Here is a 10,190-nt window from a genome sequence, read left to right as displayed (position 1 = left end):
ATCCCATTAATATAAACGGGATTGTGTGTCCCTATCCTACCGCTTCCAAAGTCCACAATCAGTTCCTTAGTTTTGCTGGTGTTGAGAGCCAGGTTATTGTGGTGGCACCATTTGGTCAATCGGTCGAACTTCTATACTTGACTCGTCCCCATCAGTGATACATTGCACAACAGGAGCTAACATGCAGGTTTGTTGAACTGGAAAGCAGAAATCATGTGCTTCAAGTCTCACGTCAGCCTCGAGCCACCTCGATATCAGCAGAACTGGAATGGAATAGTTATTTTAGTTTTGTTTAGTTTCGTTCAGATATACAGCATGGAACCAGGCCCTTTGGCCCACTGAGTCCCTGCTGACCAGCAATCGTCCCGTACACTAGTTTAGTTTAGTTTAATTTAGAGATACAGCGTGGAAACAGGCCCTTCGGCCCACCGAGTCCATGCTGACCAGCGAACGTCCCGTACACTTGTTTAATTTAGTTTAATTTAAAGATACAGCGTGGAAACAGGCCCTTCGGCCCACCGAGTTCACACCAACCATCAACCAACTCGTACACTAATTCTATCCTACACGCCAGGGTAATTTACAGAAGTCAATTAACCTACAACTCTGAACGTCTTTAGAAACGTTTCTCTTAACTTTAGCTAAAAATTAAAATCGAAGCTGTACAATAACTGTATTATGTCATATGCCGATGCTTATATTTTTGTACACTGCTTCTAATAAATAAAAATGAAAAAATAAATAAATAAATAAACTGGGGCACATGGAGAAAACCTACGCGGTCACAGGGCCATCGAGCCAACTCCATACAGACAGCATCCTGAGTAAGGATCGAACCCAGGTCTCTGGCGCTGTGAGGTAGCAACTCTACCGCTGCGTCACCATGCCACTATTATCACTAATTATCTCCAATCCCGAGGGAACATGAAATAGACAATAGACAATAGGTGCAGGAGTAAGCCATTTGGCCCTTCGAGCCAGCACTGCCAATCAATTTGATCATTCCCAATCAGTACCCCGTTCCTGCCCTCTCCCCATATCCCCTGACTCCGCTATTTTTAAGAGCCCTATCTAGCTCTCTCTTGAAAGCATCCAGAGAACCTGCCTCCACCAGGCAGAGAATTCCACACTCACCACTCTCTGTGAGAAAAAGTGTTTCCTTGTCTCCGTTCTAAATGGCTTACTCCTTATTCTTAAACTGTGGCCCCTGGTTCTGGACTCCCCCAACATCGGGAACATGTTTCCTGCCTCTAGTGTGTGTCCAAGCCCTTAACAATCTTATATGTTTCAATGAGATATCCTCTCATCCTTCTAAACTTCCGAGTGTAAAAGCCCAGCTGCTCCATTCTCTCAGCATATGACAGTCGCGCCATCCCGGTAATTAACCTTGTAAACCTACGCTGCACTCCCTCAATAGCAAGAATGTCCTTCCTCAAATTAGTGGACCAAAACTGCACACAATACTCCAGGTGTGATTTCACTCGGGCTCTGTACAACTGCAGAAGGACTTCTTTGCTTCTATATTCGATTCCTCTTGTTATAAAGGCCAACATGCCATTCGCTTTCTTCACTGCCTGCTGTACCTGCATGCTTACTTTCATAGACTGATGTACAAAGACCCCCAGACCCTGTTGTACTTCCCCTTTTCCCAACTTGACGCCATTTAGATAGTAATCTGCCTTCCTGTTTTTGCTACCACAGTGGATAACCTCACATTTATCCGCATTAAACTTCATCTGCCATGCATCTGCCCACTCACCCAACCTGTCTAAGGGGTCCTCTAATTCTGAGGCTAAGACCTCTAGTCCTAGACTCTCCCACCAGTGGAAACATCCTCTCCACATCCACTCTATCCGGGCCTTTCACTATTCTGTACATTTCAATGAGGTCTCCCCTCATTTTTCTAAACTCCAGCGAGTACAGGCCCAGTGCCGACAAATACTAATCATAGGTTAACCTACTAATTCCTGGGATCATTCTTGTAAACCTCCTCTGGACCCTTTCCAGAGCCACCATATCCTTCCTCAGATATGGTGCCCAAAATTGCTCACAAAATTCCAAATGCGGCCTGACCAGTACCTTATAGAGACTCAACATTACATCCCCGTTTTTGTATACAAACCCTCTTGAAATACACGAGTTTGCTTTCTTTACTACAGATTCAACCTGCAGATTAACATTTTGGGGTTCCTGCACCAGCACTCCCAAGTCCCTTTGCACCTCCGATTTCTGGATTCTTTCCCCACTTAGAAAATAGTCTACGCCTTTATTCCTACGACCAAAATGCATGACTCCACACTTTGCTGCACTATATTCCATCTGCCCACTCTACCAACCTGTCCAAGTCCTTCTGCAGAGTCCCTGCTTTCTCTACACTACCTGCCCCTCCACCTATTTTCGTATCATCTGCAAACTTTGTCACAAATCCTTCAATGTCCCCGTCCAAATCATTAATATTCAAGAGACCTAGGTTTGATCCCGATTACGGGTGCTGTCTGTACGGAGTTTGCACGTTCTCCCCGTGACCTGCGTGGGTTTTCTCCGAGATCTACGGCTTCCTCCCACACTCCATGGACGTACAGGTTTGTAGGTTAATTGCCTTGGTAAAATTGTAAATTGTCCCTAGTGTGTGTTAGTGTGCGGGGATCGCTGGTCGGTGCAGCCTCGGTGGGTCGAAGGGCCTGTTTCCGCGCTGTATCTCCAAACTAAACATCCTTCCTGTAATGTGGGGGACCACAACTTCACACAAGATTGATGCTGTTGGTAGTCCTTTCGTACAGAGCTGCAGTTTATCACTGCGTCAGTAACACTACAGACCATTCTGCAGCTACATTTATACTGGCCCATAGATATTAATTACTGAAACTTCATATCTACGGTATTAAGATATTAACGTATCTTCACCCAAACTATCAGTGGGGGGGTTATGGATTCTGGATGATGGTTATTGCTGATGGAATTTTAATATTGAGCAACAAACATCACTGTAGAAATGAGGAACTGCAGATGCTGGTTTACAAAAGAAACCACAAAAGACTGGCTCAGTGGTTGTGGCTGTGTGAGTGAGGCTGTGAACATCACTCACTCAGTACCACTCCCGCATCCGGAGTGAAGCCACTGTCAGTTTAGTTCAGTTTAGTGTAGAGATACCACGCGGAAACAGGCCCTTCGGCCCACCGAGTCCGCGCCGTCCAGCGATCCCCGCACACTAACACTATCCTAGGGACAATTTACATCTATACCAAGACAATTAACCTACAAACCTGCACGTCTTTGGAGTGTGGGAGACCGGAGCACCCGGAGAAAACCGGCGCAGGTCACGGGGAGAACGTACAAACTCCACAGACAGCATCTGTAATCAGGATTGAACCCGGTCCCTGGCGCTGTCAGGCAGCAACTCTACCGCTGCACCACCGCAGAAATGGCATTGCCTAGTGGCCTGGAGAAGGGGAACTCTCTCTCTCTGTCTCTATCTTTAGTACGGGTGTCAGGGGTTATGGGGTGAAGGCAGGAAAATGCGGTTAGGAGGGAGAGATAGATCAGCCATGATTAAATGGTGGAGTAGACTTGATGGGCTGAATGGCCTAATTCTGCTCCAATCACTTATGAACAGGACAAGTTTGGACGTCCAGGGTTGTGAAGCTTGTGGGAGTTCTCTAAAGTCTGTGGGCTGGGGGATACCAGTTGTGGTATCTTCAGATGTTGGAGATGTTGACTCCACTCATGAACCCGTAGAGAACCAGGCGGGAAGTCTCCCCCTCACGAGTCTCCCACCGCGGTGACCCTGAGATCACCACTGATCGCCTCCTCCATGTGATCACACCAGGGGCAAGGAAGAGACAGAGAGACGGGGAGATTGAGAGAGGCTGAGACAGAGAGACGGTGAGACTGGGAGAGACTGTGAGAGGTTGTGAGACTGGGAGACCGAGAGAGATTGGGACCCTGAGAGACTTTGAGTGAGAGAGACGGGGAGAGGCTGAGAGGCTTTGAGACGGAAAGACTGAGAGACTGAGAGAGACAGAGAGATTTTGGAATGAAGTGTGTTTACTGGCTTCATCTCCTCGGTAAGTCTACTCTGCTCAACGCCAATAATTGCTCGAACATCTTTGTGGAAAATTCTAACGATAAAATGTGAGGGAATGCAGCGTAGGTTCACAAGGTTAATTCCCGGGATGGCAGGACTGTCATATGCTGAGAGAATAGAGCGGCTGGGCTTGTATACTCTGGAGTTTAGAAGGATGAGAGGTGATCTTATTGAAACATATAAGATTATTAAGGGTTTGGACACGCAAGAGGCAGGAAACATGTTCCCGATGTTGGGGGAGTCCAGAACCAGGGGCCACAGTTTATGAATAAGGAGTAAGCCATTTAGAACGGAGATGAGGAAACACTTCTTCACACAGAGAGTTGTGAGTCTGTGGAATTCCCTGTCTCAGAGGGCGGTGGAGGCCGGTTCTCTGGAAACTTTCAAGAGAGAGCTAGATAGGGCTCTTGAAGATAGTCAGGGGATATGGGGAGAAGGCAGGAACGGGGTACTGATTGTGGATGATCAGCCATGATCACATTGAATGGCGGTGCTAGCTTGAAGAGCCGAATGGCCTACTCCTGCACCTATTGCCTATGGTCTATTTATTGTTTCACATCTTTAAGTGGAATGTTAGAAATAGAGGGGAATCGATAATAATTGGGTGCGAATAAAGTTGGATTAGATTAGTCTTCTTTCGTGTCCATCTTCCATGTTTCAAATGTTGACATCGCTGTCATCGTCCGTCCTGAAAAGGACACAAGCTTCTGGCGACAATCAGTGGAAGCCTTCACTTGTTGCAGTAGAGGGGGAGAGAGAGGGGGGGGAGAGAGCGGGGGGGGGGAGGAGAGGGAGGGGGGGAGAGAGAAAGATTATAGAGGAGGTAGGTGGGTGGGGGGAGAGAGGGGTAGGGGGTGGGAGAGGGGGGGGGAGAGGGAGGGGTGGGGGAGGGAGAGAGGTGGAGGAGGGAGAGAGGAGTAGGTGGAAGGGGAGGATGGAGAGGGGTGAGGAGAGAGGGAGATGGAGAGGGGGGGACGGGAGGAGGAGAGGGGTGGGGAGAGTGGGAGGATGGAGGGAGAGAGGGAAGGGGAAGAGTGTGGAGGGAGGGGGAAAGGGGTAGGGGGCAAGTGGAGAGAGGGGAGAGGGGTAGGGGGAGAAAGGGGGAAGAGTGGGGAAGGGTAGGGCGGAGTGGTGGAAGAGTGGGGAGAGAGGGGTAGGGGAAGGGGGTGGGTGGAGAGCGGGAAGGGTGGTTGGGGGTGGCGGCAGAGAGGGGGATGGGGGTGAGTGAGGGGGTGGGAGGAGGAGAGGGAGAGGGGTGAGGAGAGGGAGATGGAGAGAGGGGAGGAGTCCCACACTCCAGAGACGTGCCGGTTTGTAGGTTAATTGGCTTCTGTAAATTATCCCTAGTGTGTGTATGTGTGTGTGTATACAGACACAACTTTTATTTCTGGTTTATTATATTGTCCACAGTGTACTGTTTCCATATTGTGTTGTGCTGCTGCAAGTCAGAATGTCATTGTTCTGTCTGGGACACATGACAATAAAACACTTGACTTGATTGTAGATACTGTGTGGAAACAGGCTCTTTGGCCCACTGAGTCCGCACCGACCAGCGATCACCCGTACACTTATATTTATATGTTTATGTGTTTAGACAGCATGCAACACAAAGCTTTTCTCCTCTAGAGGCAGAGTCTAGGACCAGAGCCCATAACCTCAGCATTGAAGGACGTTCTTTTAGGAAGGAGATGGGAAGGAATTTCTTTCGTCAGAGGGTGGTGAATCTGTGGAATTCTTTGCCACAGAATGGATATTTTTAAGGCAGAGGTAGATGGATTCTTGATTAGTATGGGTGTCAGAGGTTACGGGGAGAAGGCAGGAGAATGGGGTTAGGAGTCATGATTGAATGGCGGGGTAGACTTGATGGGCCGAATGGCCTATGAACTTATGAGGATACAATAATGCAATGACCATGTACGTACCATCTTGTGGCATGTAAAATAATGATGACCTGGTTTATATTGAAATATTTATTTCATTCTGCAAGCATATTTTAAATCATGATCAATATTTTAGTGATATTTAATAGCTCATATCTTAACATAGAATCTTCTATAACATATATATACATCAATATTAAAGTTCATTCTTACGCTACCCGTACGACATTCTTTCATTCATTTTAATCTTAGTTCAGTTTACCCTTCCCCGTAAAAGACACGTTTTTAGTTCTTCTTACAGCCGACTAATTCTACTTCGAAATCCAAACAGCCTCTTTGAAGACAGACACAATAAACTGGAGTAACATCGCGGGTCAGGCAGCATCTCTGGAGAAATCCGTCCATGTCCCTTCGTTATCACCTCTTCCACAGCCAACAATGGACCATTGTGGGCTCCACCTTTCCTTGGTCGTCGGTGCCGGCTCTGATTTGTTATGTACCTTTTCACACCTCTAGTTTCCCTCTCCCCTGACTCTCGGTCTGAGGACGGGTCTCGACCCCAAACGTCACCGATTCCTTCTCTCCAGAGACGTTGCCTGTCCCGCTGAGTCACTCCAGCACTTTGGGATTAAACCAGCATCTGCAGTTCCTTCCGACAGTCTTTTTTTCTTTTAACCCTTCAATGGCCTCTCTGCTTCTGTCTCTCTCCCCTCTCTCAGTGATTCACATTCAACATGTACTTTTAACATGCCTACGAAGAATTATAATTGAATTTATAAACACAGCTCATCCGATCAGCGGTTGTCATTAAATCTGCTGCGATCCATGCTCTTACACTGAAGGGAAGAGATTTCCATGGTTCAGGCATGACCAAATGCTGAGTATGTCAAACAAACCCATTAAAGTATGTGTGTCGGAAGGAACTGCAGATGCTGGTTTAAACCGAAGATGGACACAAAAAGCTGGAGTAACTCAGCGGGACAGGCAGCATCTCTGGAGAGAAGGAATGGGTGCATTTCGGGTCGAGACCCTTCTTCTGAAGAAACATCACTTATTCCTTGCTCCAGAGATGCTGCCTGTCTCGCTAAAGTCACTAAAGTTTGCAATTAGGCTCCCGTTCTCAATGGTTCGATGGTGCTATATTGTTACAGTTACAAATGCACAGCAAAATTATTTTCTTACAAACAGCCCAGTAGTTCCAATGACCAGCATCAGATGAAAGAAGGATTAGTCCCTTGGTGTGAGGTGCTCTGCAATTATATAGTTAAATAGTCTCTTGCCAGGCATCTTTGTGAGTTGGGAATATGAGGAACTAGAGGATCTTGAGATACGTAGCCAAGATCTCAATGGTCAGGGAGGTCTAAGGTGGCCACATGGTCGTCTAGCCCATGGTCTAGTCCAAGGGGCCTTGGTGAGACAGTGTCAAGGGTTGTGGCTAAAGTTTCTGGTCTCCATCCCTGTGGAATGACGTATTAGCTTAGTTTCGAGATACAGCGCGGAAACAGGCCCTTCGGCCCACCGGCCATCGATCTCCGCACACTAACACTATCCCGCACACACTAGGGATACTTTACAATTACACCAAGCCAATTAACCTACAAACCTGCACGTCTTTGGAGTGTGGAAGGAAACCGAATATCTCAGAGAAAACCCGTGCAGGTCACGGGTGGAATGTACAAACTCCGTACAGACCGTCTGGATTGAACCCGGGTCTCTGGCGCTGTGAGGCAGCAACTCTACCGCTGCGCCATCGTGTCGCCCCAGATACGTGGGGGAGAGGGGTGCTCGGAGGAACTCCTCGCCTACTCCTGCACCTATTTTTCTATGTTTCTCTCATGGCTGATCATCCAATTCAGTATCCCATACCTGCCTTCTTTTCATACCCCCTGATCCATTTAGCCACAAGGGCCACATATAACTCCCTCTTAAATATAGCCAATGAACTGGCCTCAACTACCTTCTGTGGCAGAGAATTCCACAGATTCACCACTCTCTGTGTGAAAAACACATCCAGTTACATCCAATACATTATTTAACTGGTTGAAATAGTAGATACATTATATGTCACACCTAGGTAGAACATTGCAATGGGAGAATATTACACTTTAAAATGTAATAAATACTTAAAAAGAAATAAGAAAGAAGAAATATTAGCTGAGTGGTCTGTTTTATAGTGGAATGGATGACAGCATCTCTCATAACGTGTGGATATTTGAGGAATTTAGTTCAGATGGCCCAGGGAAAGAAACTGTTCCTGAGTTAGAAGAAGGGTTTCGGCCCGAAACGTTGCCCATTTCCTTCGCTCCATAGATGCTGCTGCATCCACTGAGTTTCTCCAGCTTTTTTGTCTACCTTCCTGTTCCTGAGTCTGTTTGTCCGGCTTTTGACGCACCTGTACCACCTACCAGAGGGCATGGGGATGAACAGGAACTGTCCTGGATGGGGGGGGGGCTTTGATTATTTTCCTGAGGCACCGAGAGCTGGAGATGTCTTCCAGGGAAGGCAGAGGGCAGCCGATGATTTTCTGGGCCGTTTTAATCACTCTCTGCAGGGCTCTCCTGTCTGCTGCTGACCACACCATGATACAATATATCACAGTGCTGGCATATTGTATCATGGTGTGGCATATTGTATCTTTGAAAGAAACATAGAAAATAGGCTTCAGAAGTAGGCCATTCGGCCCATCAAGCCAGCACCGCCATTCAGTACAATCATGGCTGATCATCCAGAATCAGTACCCCCTTCCTGCTTTCTTCCTATATCCCTTGTTTCTGTTAGCCATGAGAGCTAAATCTAAAGGCCCTGTCCCTCTTTCCTGAGTTACCACGAATTCTTCCGAGTTTTACCCTTGATTCAAACTCAGAGAATTACGGTAATAGCCAGCCGTGGGTACTTGGGGCTATTTCTTTTACTCGTGGACATTTTTCGAAAAAAGTCTCGACTTACCTGATGCCCCGAGTTCCTACGGCTGGCATTACGAGCCGCTAGGAAACATCTACGGACTCCTACGGGCACCTATGAGCTCGCTACCAACATTCCCCGAGTACGTATCAAGGGGAAAACTTGGGAGAGTTTGAGAGTAACCTGGGAAAGTGGGACAGGGGCTTAACTCTCTCATGAAAACATCCAGTGAATTGGCCTCCACTGCCTTCTGTGGCAGAGAATTCCACAGATTCACAACTCTCTGGGTGAAAAAGTTTTTCTGCATTTCAGTCCTAAATGGCCATCCCCTTATTCTTAAACTGTGTGACCCCTGGATCTGGACTCTCCCAACATGGGGAACATTTTTCCTGCATCTGATGCCTGTCCAATCCCTTAAGAATTTTCCATGTTTCTTTAAGATCCCCTCTCATACTGCTAAATTCTGGTGAACATAAACCCAGTCGACTTCTTCCTGCCGATTTTTTTAAAAGCAGATTCTTAGTTGCAGTAAGATTCCTCTTCACCCTCTGCCTTCAGTTTTTGCAGCAGAAAAACCAAAGCCAATGGTGATAAGGAAATGTAGAATGGTTCATTGTTAGCTGTGGGGAAGGTGACAATGTGGAATACAACTAGTAATATTTAATCAGGAGGACAGTAGAACTAGTCGGAGAACTAGGATGGGGGTGGAGATTGCAGCAGTCTCGACCCGAAACGTCACCCATTCCTTCCTTCCGGAGATGCCACCTGTCCCGCTGAGTTACTCCAGCATTTTGTGACTGTCCTCGGCCTCAGTACAAGCCTTGGCGATGACAAGAGGAACAGAAAGATGGATAAGGTCATAAGTGATAGGAGCAGAATTAGGACATTCGGCCCATCGAGTCTACTCCGCCATTCAATCATGGCTGATCTATCTCTCCCTCCGAACCCCATTCTCCTGCCTTCTCCCCGTAACCCCTGACACCCATACTAATCAAGAAAATGGCTGTCTTCAAAGTTCTCCCGCACCAAGAGCCTTCAAGCTTGTACCTGGTTGGAGGAGGAGGTGGAGGCAGCGACTGGTGTCCATCTAACCGGCCGAGCGAAGCACTTCGTGAAGCATTTTGTGAAGCCCCGCTGGTAGCACTCTCTCACCTGTTGGTACAAAGACACACAAGATTCATATGGAGCCTCCGACAAACACCAGGCAGGCTCAGGCCAGCGATCCCGACCTCAGCTTCGTATTTTTGTTCCGTTAACAATGAGCTTTCATGCCAATAATCACAAAGTAGATAGGCGCAGATCAGCGAGACTAGCACCGGACATTG

The 10,190-nt window shown here is 47.4% G+C and overlaps 1 long non-coding RNA gene across 1 annotated transcript; it reads left to right on the top strand.

The window, feature by feature from the left end:
- Nucleotides 1-1,241: 1,241 nt before the first annotated feature.
- Nucleotides 1,242-8,484, top strand: LOC116966057. The gene is made up of 3 exons (XR_004409888.1): nt 1,242-1,253; nt 4,903-4,907; nt 8,435-8,484. It is a non-coding gene; the product is annotated as an uncharacterized LOC116966057 (long non-coding RNA).
- The last annotated feature ends 1,706 nt before the right edge of the window (nt 8,485-10,190 follow it).

The sequence above is a fragment of the Amblyraja radiata genome, chromosome 35, assembly GCF_010909765.2.
Source record: "Amblyraja radiata isolate CabotCenter1 chromosome 35, sAmbRad1.1.pri, whole genome shotgun sequence".
Taxonomy (NCBI): Eukaryota; Metazoa; Chordata; class Chondrichthyes; order Rajiformes; family Rajidae; genus Amblyraja; species Amblyraja radiata.
The sequence above is the reverse complement of the archived record's forward strand: the minus strand, read 5'-3'. Positions and strand labels throughout refer to the sequence as shown.